At 40.4% G+C, this 22,079-nt stretch overlaps 1 protein-coding gene across 5 annotated transcripts in view; it reads left to right on the top strand.

The window, feature by feature from the left end:
- The window catches only part of RUNX1T1 (RUNX1 partner transcriptional co-repressor 1), a 117,503-nt gene that overhangs the window by 32,434 nt on the left and 62,990 nt on the right, over positions 1 to 22,079 (top strand). Inside the window, exons 1-2 of one of the 5 annotated variants that reach the window (XM_075494922.1) lie at positions 14,475 to 14,600; positions 15,240 to 15,357. The exons of the other annotated variants lie outside the window; for them this stretch is intronic. The gene's annotated coding sequence lies outside the window, so the exon portion shown is untranslated. Of the gene's footprint in view, positions 1 to 14,474; positions 14,601 to 15,239; positions 15,358 to 22,079 lie in introns of those variants that run through there. 5 annotated transcript variants of the gene reach the window in all.

Raw genomic sequence — 22,079 nt, 5'->3', positions numbered from 1 at the left:
ATAGCTGGTGGCAGGCCAGAGCAGATGGGGTAGAAAACTATTTGGTTGGGTGTATTGCTTTCAATTAGGATCAATGAGGTTTCAGCTCCTTTGAATTAACTCACTTAATACCCACTGTGTGAAGTCACAATGTATCACAACAGTCTGCTATAAGTAGAGCGGGAAGTTGAGAAGTCCTACAGAAAAGCTTTGAGTTAAATTCTTCCTTCACTGTTAATAGAGAGCTTTCATTAACTACAGATGCGTTTCAGTGGACTTCCAGTCCCTGTTATTAAGCTAGGTTTGCGCAAAAGGCAGTGTCTGTACTTTTAAATGGTGATCATTTGGAATTTCTCTTTTCCATTAGGTCCATGTCTTAGCTACCATATATCATCCACTGCATAAAAATCTTCTTTTTCCCCCTTCAAATATATTAATATGGAGGCTCTTTTGCCTTCTTTACCCATTTTCAAAATTAAGAGTTGTAGAGGATTATTTAAAATAATTTTGTGAAGTGTTTTGAATGGTTGTCAAAGAAGGAGCTGATTCCCACCCAGGAAGGTGTAGCGTAACGTGCACCATAAAGAAACTGGCCGAAGATTATCTTCTGGATTTTTCACTCTCTTTGTATCCCTTTCATTTTGGTGTTACAAGTGATACCGACTCTTTTGATACAGCAGAATTGCTCATACGTTAAAACCACTGCCTTTCCTTTCTTAGCGGAGAATAAAACTGTTTTACAGAATGGGCTGTCCACCTTTGCTTGGCTTCCTAAAATTCCAGACCTGGTGCAAAAACTGTTAGGGCAAGCTTTAAGTGACTGCATTAAAAATGGGGGTGGGGTGGGGAAAGCAAATAAATATCCACAGATATTTATTCAGGGAGGACTGCCAAATGGGTTGCAGCCTGCCTCAGTGTATTAAATAATGAGAGGGAAAAACTATTCATGCAGCTGGCTGCTTGAGAAAATGCTGAAGTAGTCTCAGATGCACAGGCATTCTGTTAGCCCCTTCCACGAGCAGACTTCTAGGTGAGAATCTCCAGGGATCCAGGTTTTGTTGACGTGGATCAATTTAAATGGCAATTACTGTAGTCAGATAACAGCTTAAAAAGGCTTTTTACACACAGAAAAAAGATGCATAATCACACAGCATATGGAAGTTCAATTTCGTGAGCCGTGGTCTGTGGATTTACAATGTACTGATATTAAGACCTACTTTTAAGAGTGAATATTGTTCGGTTTTATTAAAATGCGTCATACCTTTGACACGTTACTTTCTACTCGGAGGCTGATTCAGGCTGCATCTATGTTGATGAAAGGTTGCATTTCCAACTGTGAAAATGTTTTTCCTTTCATGTAGAGTAGAGCATTAAAAAAGAAAAACAACACAGCAAATACAATACTAACTGACTGGTTTTAAATAGCGCATCAAATAATAAAACAAAAAGAATGGTAAATTCTTTAAAGGCCTCGGTGGCGCAGACTTTGCCTGTTGTTCTCTCCCTTTCCCCCCTCTGCTTTTCCCCCTTCATGAAGGCGGTCTGTCATGAAAACGCTTTCATGTTTTGGTGTTTCTCTTGGGCTCTCCGACACACAAAAATCCATTATAGAGAACTTCATTAGAGTAGCTATCTGATGAAGATGAAGAAAAGACCTGCCTCAAGTAGCAGACGCGTACATTGGTAGTGCCGGGGTGTTCACTGGGGCGAGAGGAGCTGCTCCTTCGCTTCTCTGATCGTCTTGAATTTGCCAGTCCTGTGTTTAGAGTCTCTCTCCTATTTAAGTGAAGCTTAAGGGTGGCACTTAGATAGCGTTAAAAAGTTATTGTGGAGATATCAGTAGATTAAGTGACTCATGTGCTTTAAGTGAGAAATATTCATGAGTTCAGTCCAGATATTGGAAGGGTGGTTATTTTTTGCTTAATTTCGCATGTGTGTCATTTTCCTAACTAGATCTTTATCAGGCTCTGTGGCAGCTAGAGGAAGGAAGAGGAAGGCCCGAAAGCAGAGTTGTTTCTGGTAGCAGAGGCAGAAGATGGCATAACGAAAATCAGGGGGATGCATAAATAAGTACAAAAGGATGAGTCTTGTACTGGCAAGAATGCAGCTCCTGAAGATCTGACCGAGTATCGCTGCCTTTCTATATGGGTTTAAATGTGTACTGCAAGGGCAAAGTCAAAACCAGGACCTCCGCGCTAATTGCTAGAGAAATACTCGTTACTAAAGGGAGAAGCTTTTGCAAGTGCTAAATGGGAGGAGAGTTTTAAAAAGAAGATATTTTTCCTTGTGCCTGGAATTTTGTGCAAGGCTATATGTTGTACAGAAGGCATGCGAGTCAGGCGTATGTTTCTCCTAAGAGGCAAAGATGTTTTACAAAGGACTAAAGAGGGACTGCTGAGAAGAAAATAGCCAGCTTTAGATAAAGCACTGTAACAAAGACTTGTAGTTTTATGTATCATGGTGTCCATTAAAGCTTAATAGGGAAGAGTGCATTGAACCTAGCCAGGCGTACGTTATTTATGTGAAGGATAAACATTTAAGGGGTGTGCAAAATCAGAAATTGGGAGGACATGATTGTTTAGCTTTTGAAAAAGCTTTACAGGGAAGATTTTGTTTTCATCCCCCATGGATCACCATGCAAGGTAAAGGAGAGTAAGCTGCAAATGTTTGGAACATATCAATGCAGGAATCCCAGGGGGTTAAAAGCACTATAGTAAAATAAAAGTGGTCTGCTTTCTCAGTGTGTTCTATTTTACACATACTACTGAGAATCTGAGAAAGGGAGTGATTTTGATACTCCGTTCACTATGGTAAACCAGCATAATAATGACAAAAGTGTGGGGAGGGGAGGAAGAGGAGGGGGGACCCTCTCATATATCGTCGTGCACGTTTTGAATTTCCAGCTAAATAAACAAACGTAGTCCTATGGAGTGCAAAATTATGGCTGTTAAAATAAAGAATGAATTTGTTTCCACTTTTGGAGGAGAGCTGATTCGAAGCGATGCTTTTTTCTTTAATTGCTGTCAGCAGAAGAAAGGGTTAACTTTTAAGGAAAAAGATGAATAATTCAGTGTTTGGCTTATCACTCTGCATTTTACTTTCCATTCTTTGGTCATCTGGAACTTGGTGTGAAAGGTAGAGTAAAAGGAGTCAGCTGAGGGGAGCCGGGGTTGTGATAATTTGCACACACATCCCTGTCATTGTTCTGCCTGAAGAGACAGGGCTGGGTTCAAGGCCACATGTGCTCCTGTCATCATTCACATTTCTGCTCCAAGTGCAATACAGAGTGTCAGCTCTCCATCTGTCTTTGCCTGGCAAACGCACGCGCCCAGCATCCTGCCTCCAGCTACGCTGCCACAGCCAGTTCTGATGGCCCTCCTCGCTTCTCTCTGTTCATTCCAGAACAGGAGGCACTGAGCCCTAAATAAGCTTGCTTTTAGGAGAGAGCCATTTACAGTGTGGTATATTTTATCCAAGGATGCCTGGTGAGTTGAAATTATTGCAGCTCTTTCGGTTTTAAATGAGGAAACGCTAATTGTTTTTTGATAGTATTTTTTTCTTTTCTTTTCTTTTTTTTTTCCCCCTTCTCTTTTAATATAGAGGGTGATTTGCAAGCTGATACGGGTATGGAGCGATCGTGGATGCTAATTCTGTTGTGTATATGTTTGGGGGAGGGGAATTTGTGCGAGGGAACTGCCAGAGATGATACTTACAGCAGGACTGGATGTTTCAATGAAAAGCAGAATAGAAATAGCAGAAAGTCACCGGCTTTGTGGGTACGGGTCTCTGCACAGGGGATCATTTTTAGCGAAGAGAAATACAGCTTCGGGCTGGCTTTCATGACTGTCAGCTGTACCTTGAATCTGCGAACATTTGATCGGTAGAGATCATTCACAGCGTTCACCCATCAGCTGAAATTATCTCTGTGAAAAGCTGTTTATGTTAAGAGAAGTGAAGGAGATTTATGAAACAAATTATTCCAGCGTTGTCCTAAATGGTAGTCCTTAACTGTCACCAGGCAGATCACTGAAATATGTTGGTTCAAAATAAAACAATAAAAAAATCTGCTGAATTGGAGGAATTGCTGTGGAGCTGGAAATTTTAATAGGTCGGTTTCCTCAGGAAAATATTATCCTTGGATCTTACGATCGCTTGTCTAATTGATAAGTGTTATTGCCAATGAAAACGGTGCTTCTATGCAGGGTGATTTGTCTGAGGGGTTTTGTGAGATGCTTGACCACGACCAAGTGGCTTGAATTTGGTGTGTTTTGTTTGGTTTTTTCCCCTTTGGTAAGGACTGAAGAAAGCCATGTGCCTGATTATAGCAGCCTGTGTCTCTGGATAAAAAAAGACAGGGCTAGAGATCCTACAGCTGGCTGGTTCTTGTGGATTATTTGGGTAGGACAGGCAGAAGAGGCTACGCTTGATCACAGAGAGTCTGTACACCTCGCAGATGGTGTTTTGAAACAGTATCTGCCAGTTTGCTGCAACCACAGTTGCATGTAGGTATTGCCAGTTGTTGGAAGAATGTTTTCCTTTTAGGATTTTTATACACGGTCGTACCCTACTGCTGGTATGTTTGCTGATCCTCTGGTTGTAACAAGAAAGTGGGCTCTGTTTGCTCAAAGCACAAGGCTAAGAGGATTTATGTGGTTGAAATATGGGCAAATTAATTTGCATAGATAACAACTGAGGACTATGAAAGGTCAATTTAACCCTTGAAATGTCAAATTTGATTTGCATGCATTACGTTCCTGGGAATGTGCTCTTCATTAGAAATATCATGGTAATTCATTAATTTGGAAAACTGTGCGTTCTGCATGATTTGAATCCACTGACAGTTCCCTTGTATTTGTATGAAACTCCTCTTCTCGTGTGGTTTACTATTTCTGTGTTTTATTAAGATACTTAAATGTACTAAAATGACACAATCTTATCAGTTTCGATCCTTGTGTGCATTATTTGGGGATATTGGCAAACACTGTTGGAATGCCTAGAGTGGAGGTTTTTGAAAACCTATTAAGCCTTTGTCATTTAAATTACTTAATCTACCTGCTGGTTAAAATTTCATGCATCTTTAATCAAAATGGCATGCGCTACACTCGCGTATGTATACCCTTATCGATACTCGTTAAGCTTTACCATTAAATAAATCTTTAATCTCCAGCATTCTCTTAAAGCAGTAGCAAGCAAGAAGTGTGTTTTAATGTCAGCTCGGAGTGTTAGAAAACCTTGCACTTGGATACAGAGAATACACTAACAGCTGTGACTGGGAGCATGTGCCAGAATGGAGATACTTGAACAGATCTGACACTTGGCTATTTTTGACACCCATCTGCACTTTTTTACTCTCCTCTAGGATGAACTGCCTCTCAATCTGTTCACAGCATATTTTAGCCCTTTAATATTGTGGTGTTGGGTTTTTTCAAATGGGCATTATTAGCCATCTGGGGCAGATTTTGTATTTTAAAAGTAAGCACATTATGTACAGGAGATTAAAAGGATGCGTATTTTTATGTAATCTGATATTATGTCAGTGCCTTTTGTGTATGTGTGAAGTCTTGATTTCAGAAGCATCCCTTTAGTGATTCTGACATCTGAAGTCCTTCTTTTGGGGAAAGAACAGGAAGTAATAAAAGCGGGTTCTGGTTTATGTGCAGCGATAACACTGTTACACAAAATAAATTTGCCCTTCAAAGACGAACTGCTCGTACTGTTATAATTGCCACTGGCCGCTCACCTCCTCGCTTCCCTGTCAGGGCAAAGCGACAGCAGCGAGGCTTGCTAGTGAAACGCTGGAAAAGCGGCACAGATCTCGGTTAAGGCACTACTGCAACTCTGAGAAAAGTCTCTGGAAAGATAATCCCGTTAACATGCAGCTTGCAGGAACCGAGTTAACCATTTTGTCACTCTGTGTAGTGAACTCTAGGAAGTGCTTATCTCTAAATAATTGATGCTGAGGGAACAGTGTTCAAATATAATACTGTACACCGGTCTGTCTGATTACTGTGAATATGTGTATGGTTTGGTTTTGTTGTTGTTGGTTTTTTTTTTTTTTTTAAAGAACTATTTATTCCGGACTTTATTTATGAAACATTACAAATCTATCAGTCATTTTATAGTACTTTCAAAGAACAGATGTTTGCCTACAAAATGCTTTATTATTGCCCATGGCAGTATTCAGCATGGTTTCCTTAAAAGGACAATCAGTGATCACAGTCATTGTAGCCCAGAAATAATGCTGCTCTTTCAGAAGATGGCCTGGTATTAGGTCAGACCACCCCTTCTTTACTTCTGCTCTCCAGATGTGGCTGCAACTTTTTTTTTTTTAAGTTCATGTTTCAAAAAAAAAAAAAAAAGGGTTTGTTTTCAAAATCTGGTTTTACTTAAGATATCTCCATCCTGGAGTGCATTTCATAAATTGCCCACATATTTTTCTTAGCAGAGAACTTAACTGGCTGTAATTTTTAACACATGGCCACATCATGTGATATTTTCAAAACATTTGCACATAGCTTTAAGAAGGTCCCAGCAGAAATGATCCATCATCTCACAGCCAGCCCGTTTCTTAACAGCATATCTGCATTTTCCATTTAGCAGAGCTATATATTATTAGCTTACATTTTGGGTAGTAAAACAGTGCATTGCTGATTGTAAAACATGGACTTTATTATCTGCTGAAAATTGATTTGGCATTTATAGCCACTGTGTACTAGACTGGCTTTCTGGTTTTAACATTAGTGCTTGCAAGTGATGATTTGTTTAAAGAACAGAAACAAAATTGCCATGGACATAACTGTTAGTGTCCTAGTAACTGAACATTTGGATTATCCACCTGTTTTTTAAATACTTGCATCTAAATGCTGTTATACAGCAAAAGTCTCCTCACAGTCCATTAACCGACTTGTTCTGTTCTGAGTTGCAGTTGCTATGCTGTTATATTAGGACAATTCTGTGTCTTACAAAACAAGTTTCCTGCCAAACGGGGAAAATGTGTCTGGAAATACTTAAAGTCCGAGTGTTAACCTTGCATCGTTGTTCCAATCATCCTACATAATGACTTTATCTTCTTCAGGATTCAGATAGGAGTGAAAAGCTCTTTCCCTAAGAGGACCGTGGGTCACTAGGTTCTTCAGATACGTATTGTACGGTTTGGGAGATGATGTGTAATGACTTGCTTTTCAAAGTATTAAAGTTTCTTCTTGTATGGTATTACTAAATTCCAAAGTCTGCATGACATTATTATTGCTCCTATTTTCAACCCATGGGGCTGTGAACAGCATCTTGCTACATATGCATGGAAAGTAACCAACACATCATGGGATGCAGCTCGTGCTGCAGAAATAGCTGTTAATACATATTTTTAAGCAGGGTCCCAAACACTCTTTCCCTGTGGAGATTTAGTGCTTTTCAACTCAAGACCCTTAGCCGGAGAGGGACAAACGAATCAGTTTCTCAGGACTGGTCCTTCCTTAGTGTGCACAGGGTGTTTAGCACCGATCACATCTTGATTTGAAGATTTTGGACTCCACACTAATAAATAATTGCCAGTTAAGGCATGATCATCATAGCTTGCAAATCAATGTGATCTGTGTATATGCAACTTAAAAAAATACTTGAATACCAATTTTGGGTAAAACAAATTCTAAAATAATGTCATAAGCTGATTTGAAAAGTCTAAATAGAGAAGTTGATACATGTAAGAGCGGAAGAAGACATGGTATGTGGTCCTTTTCAGGACCTGCACCGATACTTGTACCAGTTTTCTGGTTTGTTTGCTGCATCCTTCTTTCATCCAAGTGTGTACCTCAAGGATAACTACAAAAAAATCAGTTGAAGCCTGATCTCTTGCTACCAGGTCACAGACGAAAGCTAAGTGCACAAGATGACTTCGGCACTTGAAGCGGTAGCTGGTTTCCAAATCCAGAATTGCACGCCTTTGAATTGCCCTCGACTCTCTCCTCATTCCAGATGCATCACTGTTACAGCTTTAAAGTTTCGCAGGCATGTCGAGCTGCACCTGTGCATGCTGAGATCTGTCTCGGTATCGACAGGGTTAAGCAGGCCAGTGCTGAGTTCACACCTATGCCTTTTTGGGATTGAGGCACTTCTGTATCTGAGTTGTTTGCACAGTTGGATCTGGTAGGTAATCTCAGAGAATGCCTAATGCATATTTAGAAACGTTGGTCTCTTCACAAGTGCAGGCTTACTTTTTGTTCCAAGGAATGTGTGTGGTGTAAAACGGAGCACAGAGCCAGCGATGCTGAGGCGAGTGGAGATTAAATCGGGAAATCCGTAGGGCACAGCAGCGCTTGAATTTTTGCTTGTACGCAGACACAGTCTAGCCATATTGGCCTGCTTGGCAAGGCTGATTTCATTCAATATCCCACTATGCTAACTCCATATTCACGCAGTTCTTCTCTGAAGCTGGTGAAGCCCTTGCTGTGCTGTACCATGCTATCTATATTCACTGGCTCAACTCTCCAGGAGCTCAGCCGTCTCTGCACCACGTTGGATTTTGCGATGTACATCTGTTCTTTCTGCCTCTTGTAAGCGAGAGTCACCAGACGAAGAGCAGCACCAGTGCAGGAGCCGCTTCCTCCTTGCTGCCGTTGATCTCGGGCCTCGGTCCCTCCTGAAATGTTTCCTGCTCGGTCTTTGGGCAGGACAAGAGCGATGGAGATTACTCCCATCCAGAATAAGCCACTGCTGGGTGGTAGCTTTCCCCCCTGCCAAGGGAATATGTTACAGACCTGAGCTTTGAGCAAGCAGAAGGAGGATTTGAATTCATGTCTTTCACTTCCAGAGTGAGGCTTCCGCTCAAAAGACTTGAATAAAATCAAAGCTCACCTCTTCCGTCTCACCTAGCTGTGTTTTACACAAACCAGTTCTACTTGCCAATCTTCTGAAGGTGAGGATATGGACATCTTTTCTGATTAGTGCTTTGGATCCCATGTCTCCAAGTTACTGAGGCTCTTGAAAGGCAGGAGTAAAGCACCCTATCTCCAGTATTTTCCTGTTGGTGAGCTGTAGGCAGTTGCTAGTTAAATATAACTTAACTTTATATCATCTTTTCTGTCACGAGCTGTCTACAGCTACCTAATGGGAGGGTGTAGAGAAGATGGATGGAGCCAAACTCTTCTTAGAGGTACATAGTGTTAGGATGAGAGGCAACAGGCGCAAGTAATGGACCATGATAAATCCCAAGTAGATACCAGGAAAAAAATTCTTCACCATAAGGCTGGTCAGACACTGAAACAGGTCCTCCAGAGAGGAAGCAGTATTTCCATTATTGAAGACACCATATTGGACAAACCCCCTGGCAACTTGATCTGCACATGCTTTGAAGGCAGAAGGGCATGGACTATCTGATCTCCTGAGGTTGCTTCAGCCTGCATGATGATTCTTTGTTCTACTGAATCCATTAGCTGTTTTGGGTATGCAGACAGAGGTGCTTCAGCCCTGTGCACTGTAGGGGAGAGCAGAGCAGTCCATGACACTGGCTTTTGTGTTGTATTTCAGGGGGAAATTTCAGCAGTGTTGAGCTTCTGGGCACCTAAAGTTAATTATTCATTGAATCTGATCTGAAACCATTACTTGATCTGTAACTTTGCAGAATCAACTTTGCCTTTGTGTGCCGGCAGAAGAGCAGAATTATCAGACTTGGTGATGGCTGAAAGGGCTGCACCTCCTTCCCATGGTCGCTCATCAAGCTGTGCCTCCACATACCAAAGCTGAATTTATTTCTCTGTGCTTTTGGTTTTTTTTTTTTTTATTATTATTTTTATTTTTATTTTTATATTTTTTCCCTACTAGTAGTTTCTTCTTTACTGCCAGTTACAGGCAGAGTATAGAGAAATAGCCTCATTGTGAGCATTAATTGCAGAAGAACTTGAGACGACAAGTTTCTGGAGACCTTGGAATTTGAGAGGTGTCGCTTCAACTGGAGGTTCACTGACCTCTTGGTTTTGTCCCTGTGCTGCAGCACACCACCTGGTAGTAATGTTCTTGCAGCTGGTTTAGGGCCGTAGTCTCTCAAAAGAGACACTGAACCGATCCAACTTCTAAAAATCTCCTGCCCGAATTCCTATGGCATGAAGCTACAGCCTTAGTTGAGCTTTTTCATGATGTTGCATAATGAGTTGTGCATTTATTTCTGCTTCTTAAAAATAAAACAACTTCATTTTCTTGCTCTCGGGATCTGGCAATCTTGTGAAATTTTAATGAGGAATAACTACCTGGTAGGACCCACACATCTGAATTAATTTAAATTATCCAGCCAGCTATTTCAGTATTAATGTGGATATAAGTTCTGGAACAGTGCCTGCAATGTAACCGTGCTTTTAAATGGGTACAAAGTGTAAGTCAAAGGTGTCAGGAAATCTTTCTGAAGTTCGAAAGGAAATACCGTCAGCAGTGGACACAATTACTAAAAGTACTGCTCATATGGTTCTCATTCATTATGGACATCCCTTTAGAGGCAGACCGTAACAAGCTCTGTGGCATTTTACATATTGACCGAAAGAAGTGTGGAAATAGAAGAGCGAAAGGAATCGGTATTGATCACCTCTTGGAGGAGAGGCTGAGGAATAAGGAAGAAAAATGTATCTTGGTAACCCTTCAAGCGTACTGCAAGTTCGTGCAGATTTGGTGTAGGGTCAGGCCTATATCATTCTTGGTTAAAAAAAGGGGTTTGCTGTAATAAATTGAGATTTGAGGAAGTGAGATTTGCATATTCTTAACTGTTTTCCAGCGAGGTTTGAAATGATGATTCAAGAAGGAGGAATATGTTTTACCTTTCAAAGTCCATTGCCCTTTCCAGCTTATTGATAAATCTTTTATCTTCTGGGGGTTAATGCAGTATTCTGTCTTCTCTAAGTCATTCAGAAGCATCTCTAAAATTTAGCTTTGTACTCTTTCAGTTCTAATGCTCTATTGGAATTTTCTTCATGTGCTTCTAATCCACTTCTCCAAGCCTTGGGAGCCCTTCTGTGCATCTCGGGTGCAGATTCTTGTAGTCCCCCCCTTTCTCTGATTCCTCCAGCGATGCTGGGTTCACTGTCTTACTCTGCTCCTGTTTTGAAACCACATCCTGCTAAAGGAGTAATCTCCCGGTTTAGTGATACAGGGCCTTTCCCCTTCCTTCTTTCAGATGTCTCCTTACTATGTGTTCTGTGAGTCATGCAAACACACATGACTCAAATAGTCTTCCTGCCGCAAGATTACAGTTTGGAAAATGTGTGCGCTCGTATCATACAAAAATACAGCCATAATTTTATTCTTGCTTCTCAACTGTGCGTTCCAAATATATTCTGGTGGCCTTTTTAAGCCAGGGCAGCAAGCATGTGTACAGAGCCTTGAATTTTCATTGTGGCTATTTTATAATCCAGATGAATGCCAGCTCCTTTGACTTTCCTATGTGTGACTTCCCCGGATCATTCCTCGAATTTTTAAGAGAATCTTTTTTTTAAGGATTTTGCGCCTTGCAGAGCACCAGCTACATCATTCATGGCTAGCAAATACAAATTAACATTTATTTTTTTAATTTTATTTTTCCAGTCCATTTCACCACATAATTGTTGATTGCGTAATTGTATCTGCTAGCTTTGCATGCACTTACTTGTATTCTGGTTAGGAGAAAGTTTGCTAACTGAAGTTTAGAAGAGGTCATTTTCTGTGCACAGTGTTACTGTTTCTTTTGGCTACTTTCTTTGCTTGGAACTGTACAAGGTACGTTATTTTTGACTTTTTAAACTATAAACGCTACAATGTACAAAAACGATCTTTAAAAAACGGGGGTGCGATAACCTTGTTCTTTTTGAGAAGGAGTCAGGGTTTGTATCAGTTTTGAAAGTACACACCGAGAAATACTGAGTGAATCATAAGGACTTTGGGAGTTACTAACATGGTAAAGCAAGCTGAAAGATGCTCATTAAAGCAGCCTTGGTTATGTCTGTAAAAGAAAGGGTATAATTAGATGTCCAGCGGGGTCAGATGGCACTGTCATTGAATAGCTTTGAAAGTCATCGGTTTTCTTCTCGGAAACTGGTTTGCAACAGAGTTTATTGTGTCTTTGGACTTGGTGTTTTTAGTTTTCATTTCTCCGCTGGCAGAGGGAGGGAGGGCAGTGATAAAACTCGGTTTCTGGAACTCAGGTGGTCCCCATTGGTTGAGTTCATCCTTCCACGGCGTGCAGGATCTCCTCACTGTAGGCTTCTGAAGAGAAAGAGCTTCTGTCAATCTCATTCATATTAGATCTTGGAAGTAATTTAAATTACTTTATTAAGGTCAATATTTGATTATTTTACACTGAGATCGCCATTATACTGCATCTCATCTTCAGAAACAAAGGCAGGGTCCTTTGCAATTATTAAAGGCGATCTGTGCTGTAATGAGTGTGTATTTTACTTCTCTGAATTCCTAATAGTCAATGTCTGCACTTTATTTTCCCTTTGCAAATGGAGGGGAAGCGAGACGGTGGCCTCTCTGGGAATACTATTTGTTGACTCTCTTGTTAAATTTTTAAAGTATGTTGAAGAATGCTCTTCTTTTTGTTGTGTTAATTTCCTTACATCTCTCTCTACATTATTCTCTGTGGTTGTAAAAGCAAATCTGTATTTGGGTTTTCTATATTTAATAAGCAAGGCTGCTGGGCAGGAGATGACTCTGTGCATGAAACTTTCATTGAGAGTTTGGTATGAAAGCAGAGTCCTCAGAGCACGTATAGCAAGTTCTCTGCTGTCTGAGGCAGAGCCCATGTTGCAGTCTTTCTTTGCCCTCTTCAGACTCCTCTGCGCAGGCAGAACCACGTCTTGTGGAATAAAGGTAGGACTTGCATGGTTGCTTCTCAGGACAGCTGACCAGCCAGGCTTCTTCCTCTGACATGTCAATTGGTAGAGTAGTAATTTCCAATTCCTTTCATTTTGAGGAAGGAAAGCAATGGTGTTTAATCTTCAGAGACTAGCAAAAACAGAATTCTTTAGTTTATGCTGCCTTAAAGCTTTTGCTTCAAACTGCTTTTGAGAGTCTGTAGAAACTCCAAAGATAAAAATGTTAGCTACATTTCAGGTATCGACCGGCAGCCCTCCGTAGAGCCACAAGAGAAATTATATGCTGTTTCCTTAGTTAACTTCTGTGTTCTTTCAGAAAGAGCTTCGTGGATGCTGCCAAATATCTTGCGTTTTCTTGAAGGAATACAGAAAGTCATGATGCCTTGATTTCATCCTGACACCAGCAAATATGATTGCACAGTTTCGTCTGGGGCATTGGTTCAAGACAGTCGTGAAAGAATGAGTGTCTATTACTTAATCACCAGGAATGCTTAGTAGTTTTGTCACAAGTGTTTTTTGTTTTTGGAGGCTGTGAGTGTCTTTGCTGTCTTGCCATACTAGATATAGAATAGATGCCTTGATGAATTGCCCAATGGGGATTCTGCTGCAGAAATTGATGCTTGCTAAATCAAAATCAGAGCCTTTTTTTTGTCTACTTTGGTCATTACAGTAAAGCTACTGGTTTTTAAATATGTCTGCTTACAAGGCTGGGATGTGCACACATTGCTGCATGCAATTGCTAGGTTTTGGAGGGCTTTTTGCCATGAAATAATATGATGATGCAGATGTTCTGATACTGTTCTTTAAAACAGTTGATTGCAGTTCTGATGGTGAAAGATGATCAGCAGCTAGCATATATCATCATCTTCTGATCCAAACAGGTTCCTTTGGGAGTCAGCTGTACTGTTTCAGTATGTTGTAATTAAATTGAGTGCTGTTTAGGTGTCAGAAATTACTTTATAATGCAGGATAATGGACTTAAATAGACTTATTTGCACAATGCAAATCATAATCTAGCAAATTACCCTTAAAGGCTATATATTAAGAAACAAAACAAGCCCCCCAATATTCAGTAGGAAGAGAAAAAGGAAAAAAATTTGACTGATTCCTGACTCAGTCCCTAAGACATCCGTGCATTAGAGTCTATCTAGACTTAATAGATGCTAGAATAATGCCTGTTTTTTTGTGAATAACAGTCCATAAAGTGCTTTGTTTGAAAGAAAAAGGTAATTATTTTTTATTTTAGTTAGGATTGGATGGGTGGGGGGAAATCCCTGTCAACCATACCATTAATACTTGGGAAAAATCCTTCTTATACATGCAACGGATAACTCATGTAACTAGCTTTTCTGAGGTTTTGAGCAATGTTAATTCCCAGAAAAGTTCATGTGAGTTGTGAATACTCAGCATCTTGCAGAATTAGACTGTATTTATGAGAAAGCTAATGTTGTTAGGAAAATAATAGATTTACATGCATAGTGAGAGCTGTTTGTAAATCAGCAGGTGGTTTCTAAAATATCAGAAATTAGCAAAATGTTTACTGATGTGATTTCTTTCTGAAAAACAAACGTGTTTAAAAACACTTGAACGTGAAAACTTCAAATGCGAAAAGCTGATTCGCTTTTCTTCAGCCATCTCAGGTCTTTCTTACTTGTGGTTTGAATGCGCAGACTCTTCATTTTCAGTCTTGAGGACCTCATTTTATCTTTTGAATGGCCCAGTAGGAGGGGGAAAAAAGATAATTTTCTTGCAAACTATGTATTTCAATAGGAGGCATACTTCTATGAAGAGGTAGGAAAAATTCAGGTGATAAAAGAAAATCTGTTTTAGTTTTGTATGTGTATGCACATACTTTCATACAGAATACTAGATTACGTTTCTCTTCAGTCATATAAAACCTGCTTGGGATTGAATTCATTAGTGATGCAAAGCAGTATTAAAATACTACGCTTCTTCAGAATCATACGTACAGGTCCAAGCAATTCTTTGGTCATAAAAGTCAAAGAATGTCACATCTCTAATTAAAAAAAAAAAAAAAAATCAAACAAACAAAAACCAAACCAAAAGCCTGTAAACTAATTTGCCTGTGTGCCATTTTCATACTCTGATTTAAAATTAAACCCTGCCCCCCACCCTATAAACGGCGGTTGAATTGTGTACATCTTCTCTGAAAAGGTTTCCAGTGTGGTGAAAAAAGGACTTTGGTTCAAAGATCTTTAATCCAGTTTCCTCTGTTTTATTTGGTTACACAGAAAATCTTACCCCTTGCCACTGCCCCCCAATTCTTCATTGGCCACTAAGACTGAGGGGGAAACCTCTGCTGCGCTACTTAGACATCATTTAAAACCATTGTGCTAGCTTTAAACCTGAAATCTTTCTTCATCTATCATTTATCTCATGATGTTATCTTTTGTACTCGGTACCCTTCAGTAAGCACAGCCTGACACGTCTTGTGGCCTTTACCTTCTGCGATAAAAAAGATTGAAAAGATGCTTGGCACCACCTGGTGAAGATGAGGCAACCCTGGAGAACTGTGCTTCAGGAGCAGGTGACTGATGCTAAGAAATGTGCCAGTCTAGGGACACAGCTGAAGGGTTGTAGTAGGGAAGGGGGAGGGGAAGGGAAGAAAAAAAAAGAGCAGGAACATTAATACATCTTCCTGAGGTTTGATGGGACATATACTGCCTACTGTTCCATCTGGTGCTTATGATAGCATGGCATATTAGCATGCTGCAAGTTCATAATGTATTCAGGGCGAGAAAACACCACTTGCATACCAATTGAGGCGTCCTCTTTCTCGGAGCTGCCTCTGAATTTCAATGATGTTTATGCCTCCTAAGCCATGACTGAACCGAGCGTTTCCGTTCGTGGAGGAATAACAGCAGTGAGGGACCCTGGCTCATGTGGGTTTTCTTTCTCCTCTCTTTTTTATTTTGCTTGGGTTTTTATGGCTCTTTTCTTCCTGCTCTCTCCTCCCAATTTATTTCGTTCGGGGAAGCTTAAAGGCAGGTTGAGGTTTTGGACTAGCTAATTACATAGCTTCTGTTAATACTACATTAACTTCTTTTTAAGGTTGTAGCCTATTGTCTTTTTGTTTATCTCAAAATGCTTAAATGTTCTTTTTATGACATTTTGATGAAATTACTCTAAAAGCAGTGTCATGAAGCATTTAAAAAATAGCACGTTGCAATTCTGCTTTATATTCAGATTTCCTGTATTGCTAAATTAAAGAACAAACAATACCCTGAATTCCACATTTCATGGTAAATTATTTGGGCCCTGCGCCTTCAAAGACTCGATTTTAACTTCAAGTGTGCTACCATAATAGGATAAGTATCTGAAGTTGAGCAGGTATGTAAGTCTTTGTAGGAGTGAGGTCTTTTTATCGATCCCTTGCAGGAAATGTACTGATATGTTCGTTTTATTTCTCCCTACCCTGTCCTCTTTGAAGCTCTGCTGAGATTGACACTTGACTGGAGACAATCTCAAAACTGCGCCGTAGAAACTCTCGACTGCACATTTTGTTTCTGAACTTGTCAAAGATTGTGATCCTTTTATGGCTCAGTGCTGTGAATCGCTCTGCAGCCCTCCTTCCAGTAGGTTTTGAAAGTGTGAAGTTTACATATAGGGTAGGGTATTTGATGTGGGATTTTCAAGCGTCTGGAGTAATACGTGAGTACTAGTCACATTTGCCTTTGTTGGTGACTGTGCTTCTAAACTGCTTCATGTGTTTTGAAAGTCCTACCCCAAAAAAGGAGACTAAGCTTGCTGCTTGAAGAAGGAAGAGTATTGAAACAGTTACCTCTAGTACAGACCAGCTTAATGAACGCATTTGGTATCTAGTCCTCTACCTGCACAGCTGGACTCTTGCTCCTGCCCAGAACCGGCTCTGGTTTGAGGCTTTAGCCTAATCTTTAATGCATATGACTGTCATGCTAATATAACTTTAATAAAAATGTACTAGGTAGCACTTTGAACTCCTTCACTCTAATTTAGTATTAATCCACTTGATTACTAGAAAAGAAAAGATCTTGCTATAGTTCTGATCCTTTCTTTCAAATACATCCAGCCATGACTTTTATAAATATATATTTTCAGACAGTCATTTAGCCACTCTTGCAGAGATAAGAAATGAAAAATGCATTAGTCATCTTGACAAAGAATAAATTGACTTCTTCTGGTTCACTATCTGAATATCTGTTGTCTGATGGCTTAAGAACATTCCTTGTTTATTGATAGTGCATTTAGACCTAGATATTAATGTCTTGGCTTAAATGCTAATTATTTTTTTTTTCTTAATACATTCAGGAAGGCTAATGTTACTGAATAGGAATGTGGAGGAGGTAGTGTGGGTAATTCAAGCAAGTTTAGTCAGCACTTACAAGATTCTTGGAATGTTTCTTGATGTCCTACAGAACTGTTAACATCTGCACGGCTTGTGAGAAGAGCCACATTTATTACAGCTGTATGCTAGCTAGAATGCAAAAGAAAAGGGGGGGGGTCAGAGTTAAGAATGAAGCAGCTGGCTTTCAGTACAGAGATTTATCATTTTACTCTCATTGCATCAGCTTCTTTGAGATGGCAGGTTGAAGGCTTGGGAGTTTAGCTATCAGTAGATACAGTCCAACAAAATACACATGGTTTAAAAGAAAACAAAGCTTTTAGGTAAATAATCACAAGTGAGGTTCAGCGTTTCGAGGAGCTGTTCCAATAGGACATAACATGATGGCAGAGCATGTGTTCAAAGTCTACATTTGAGATAGTAAAAAAAAAAAAAAAAGAGAAAGTTAGATTGTTTTAAACAATAATAAGAAGAAACAGAAGAAGTGGGGGAGTAATAAATGAGAAAGCTGCTGGCTCCCTGCAGAACCAAGGAGGTCATACTGTTCCTTGTCCCCATTCTTGTCAGGGTTTGGGGTTCCTGGAGGAAAGGAAGGTATGTCGAGAGACTTCTGAGATCCCAGGCCTGGCTGAATGGTGTAATAGTATATCGGTGTGTTTGTTTCACCTCTTCTTTTCTCTCTTTTTGTGCTAGAAGAGAAAATGAGGGAAGAACAGTCAGTATCGGAATCCCATTTTCTGTTTCACTCCTTCCTGTAAAAAAATCACACACGTTTCCAGAATCAGGGTTTTTTTGTCCAAGTTTGGGTACTCCCTCACCCATTTCTTTCTCAGCCATTGAGACAGATTTAAAGCCAGGCTATGCCAATTTCGTAGCTATTTGCAAGTTGTCACAATCGTTGTTCGTTTCAATTAAGATCAAAGATTTTATAGTTTTGTTTTCTAATTCATCTATTTGATATCAATGAAAGCTGGTATTTCTCTTGTTTCCTCTGGCTAATGTAGCTTGGTATGCTTGCTCTTACTTTTTTCCCCTGCACTTTTTAAGTGAACCGATTCTGGTTTTGCTCAGTTAACTTCTTTACAACGTGCCCAAGCCATTCACAGTGGGAGTGCCAGGATCTGTTTCTGTGTCTCCTACTGTTTCTTAACAACCTCAGCAACTGAGGAAGCTGCACATCTATGCTCCTGTCCTTTATTGCTCTCCTTAAATGGTGGTTCCGAACCATTTTCTAATATTTTCTAATACAAAACCTGTTGCGTGCTCACTTATAGCGAAAGCACTAACAGCTACCCATTAAGAAACAAGGCCAGTTAGGACCGTTGTGATGAAGAGCATCCTCCTGTGGCAGAAACTCTTCAAAAGAGTTGGTTGAGGTAACTTTATGTACTCACATGTTTCTGCTGTCCATACTGTTGATCTATAGCAGATGTCCACTCTGATAACCTACTATGCTTTTTATCCCTTCCATCTAACCTTAGACTTTTTTGCTGTTATACTCATCATCATTTAATTATAGCACGTGGCATTGTAAGAGCTCTGACATATAATTACTGCCTCCTCTTCTTTCCATTCTCCTGACACCAGAGCACAGGCAAAAGCAAATTTTTTAACATTTCAGTGTGAAAATGACTGCATTTGATTCATCAGTGTTCACCACCTCATACCTTCTGAAGCAGTAGGTTTAGTTTCGGAAAGTTTATTTCCACTTAGTCTTGTGGAAACACATTTTATCTTAATTTTGTGCAGATTGTTGGCATTGAACAGAATTATGTGCAAAACCGAGTAGGTCTGTAAGTCAGAGCTCATAATCACCTTTGGAAATGACCTGTTAAGTTTCTAATAGATCATTTGTATGCACAGTTACTGAAGCTACTTGCTCTGTTGCAATAATTATGAAAAAGATAATGGAAAGGAACTCATTTGGGGACAATTATTCTTGTTAACTGTTTAGCATTTCATCCAGGTACTCCTATTTTCCCTTTTCTAAAATTTTCCTTTCATAATTCCAGAATTTGCCTTGGATAGTTGTTGCAATTCAGCATTTCTTTATTTCTTCAGGTCCCAAGCAGTTTAAAGCCTACCAGGTAACTACTGATGTGTTTTACATGTTCTGTTCCCAGTGAAGACCATAAAGAAACATGTCCTCACAGGAGATCCCAGTGCAGTCACTATCTCCCTATGCTTTTGAATTGTCGCTGCCATTGGGATTTAGCTTTCTTAATATGTATGTGGTGCCAGAAGGATGTTTATAAAGACCTATGTGAGCTGCCGTAGTATTTTTTGCTTTTATTTCTGCCCTGCTTGCCATTTGATCTCTTTGACTGATTATAGGTATGAAGAAAATCTCAGTTTCTGTCTGGTTCTCTGTGTTTTGGTGCAAAAAAGAAATGGTGTTAAATTTTGGTGGGGTATTTTTCAACTTCACATATCATCACATGGCTATAGTTGTGTGAGCACCATCTGGGCTCCTATGACTGGATATAGTGTACGATTTTAGGCATGCCGCTGTCTGATGTGCTGCCTGCTGCAATTTCGCTGCTTTTCGAGTATTTCATATGGAAAGCCATCTCCAAAATGGGGGGTGGGTGTAGGTTAAGGGAGGGGGGGAAACATCTGACTTGTTTGGCTGGGGTAGACAACAGGAGGCACTGAAACTGGTCTGCTGTTGCAGCCAGTACTGCCCAGTTATTCTTTTGAGGAAGAAATGTTTATAGCCAAAATTTAGAGAGAAATACTTAATATTATGTTTGGTACTGTGGAAACGGAATAGTACATCCTGATGTATACGTACGCAGTATGGTAAGCTTTCCTTCCTGCACCGCACGGCTGAGGTTAACTTTTGATACTGGAAGGAACTTTTCTTCAAGCCTCTCCCTTTGGCTTTCCGAGTACCTTGCCCTGAATTTCGAGTGTTCCGCGTGGAGAGGCAGCCTTTCCCCGGGCGGCTGCACAATATGGGCTCCCTCTCGTGGCCACCGGTCGCCTGTCAGCCCTCCGCCGCCCTCCGCCCCGGCGGCCGCCCCGCCGCCCTCCGCCCGCCCGTCTCGCCGCCTCCCCCGGCCCCGGCACGCCAGTGCCGCCAGCGAACGCCGCCGGTGCGTCCTGGGGCTGCGGAGACCCCAGGGGAAGAGGCTGCCCCGCTGCCCCCTCAGCCACCCTCTGCCCCGCCGCAGGGTTTCTTTCCTCCCGTGGAGTCTTCTGCCCTTTCTCATAAACGTGGCTCCTCTCCTGGTTCATCCGCTCCGCAATGAAGCAAAGTCTATCTATCCAAGTAGACCCAAAGCCCCAACTGTAGGGTGTTTCCATAGCACGGAGAGAGTTAAATCTGCTCTTCTTAAGGGTAGCATGTACGAGAAAACTTACCATGTTGCCGAGGGTTAAGTGCATCCACGTTGAACATTCAGAGTTCAAACGCATCGGACTTCTTTACTTTGTCAATATTTCTCTTGCACTTGTAGCATTGAGTGGTTTCTCTCTGGTGTCTGACTTCTCGCCCTGCAGTTTCCCCTCCATTTAACACTCCCTTCAGTGTAATTGAAGACTATTCTTTCTTACAATTTTCTAAAGCAGAATGTAAAAAAAAAAAAAAAAACAAACCAACAAAAAACCCCAAAACCCAACAAATCACAGTAAGTATTTTTATATACAAAACCAAGTAAGTAAAGCTTGATTAAATATCTCTATAAGTGCATGCACGCACACACACGCAAGCACGTGCCCACACATATGCACATATATAGAAGCAAGCCATGGAAGCTGTACTGATCCACATAGGTCAATATTAAATTGCTGTGTTGGAGTAGCGGATTTAGCTGGCTTGATGAAAATGAGGCTCTATAAATCTAAAAACCTTTGGTTTTAGGTATTTGTTGGGAAAAAAAAAAGGAATACATATAATTTGAATCTGCTGGGCATGAAATGAAGCATGTTTTGTACAACTGTCAAGCATGGCAATGCTATGATACATGAAATTGTTTTAATATTTCACTTATATTTTCTGTGGTTTCTGTAATAATTACTGATTTTTTTCAATTCAGGCTTCAGCTGTATTTTTTTTGTTGTTGTTGTTTTTTTTGCGGTCTGATATTTAAAATTCAAAACAAAGGGAAGATACTTTTAAAGAAGGAAGTTTTAAGTTTTATTGTGCAAGACTAAGACTGCTGTGATGCTTTAAGGTCTAGAAACGTTGCATGTAATTGTGTGCCCTGCGAGCGGTCTCATTAGTTTACCTCCAGCTGTTTGCAGTACCTACAGTTAAGCACATATTTCGGAGTCTTTCTGGGGCTGGGGACTGGCCGGCTAACCCAGCACCTCTCTTCCTGGGTGAGCTAACCTGATTTCTGTGCCAATGTGAATTTGTATGAATTTGCTGGCTTCAGAAGGGGGTTTAATCTGGTTTTACATTTGTCAGTCTGGTTTTACATGACATACACAAGTTTCTTCCTTTCCCTCTTCCTTTACATGCTTATATTGTTTCATATTAACATTTAAGTATGCATGTGACATATTAGGTCAGACAATTGATTTGAAATATGTTTTTGTTTTTGCTAATGGTAACATTTGTTTTACTTGTGAGCTTCTTTGCCAGTAAGTAATATTACCTTATCTAAGAAAGTATTTGAGGTGGAGGGTCTTAATTTCGTGTGAAGTTTCTGAGACTCTCTTTCCCCCCTCCCACCTCCCCACTGCTGCTTTCAGGTGGGATCCAGTGCCCCAAATAAAAGACAGCTGATGTGATGTGCAGCGTCGAGGAGGAGCTGACTTGTAACTAATAATGAGTATTTTCTCACACTCTGTCTAGACAGTCAGTCGTGTAAACACAAGATGTCTTTAATGGTATCGTCTGATGATGTGATACGAGTCTTCCAAAGTGTGTATTTCCACAAATGCTGAAGCACTGATTAGGGTAATAAATTGCACTACTT

This window comes from Mycteria americana, chromosome 2 (genome assembly GCF_035582795.1).
Source record: "Mycteria americana isolate JAX WOST 10 ecotype Jacksonville Zoo and Gardens chromosome 2, USCA_MyAme_1.0, whole genome shotgun sequence".
NCBI classification, from domain to species: domain Eukaryota; kingdom Metazoa; phylum Chordata; class Aves; order Ciconiiformes; family Ciconiidae; genus Mycteria; species Mycteria americana.
Note: the sequence above shows the minus strand (reverse complement) of the source record. Positions and strands in the feature narration are given on the sequence as shown.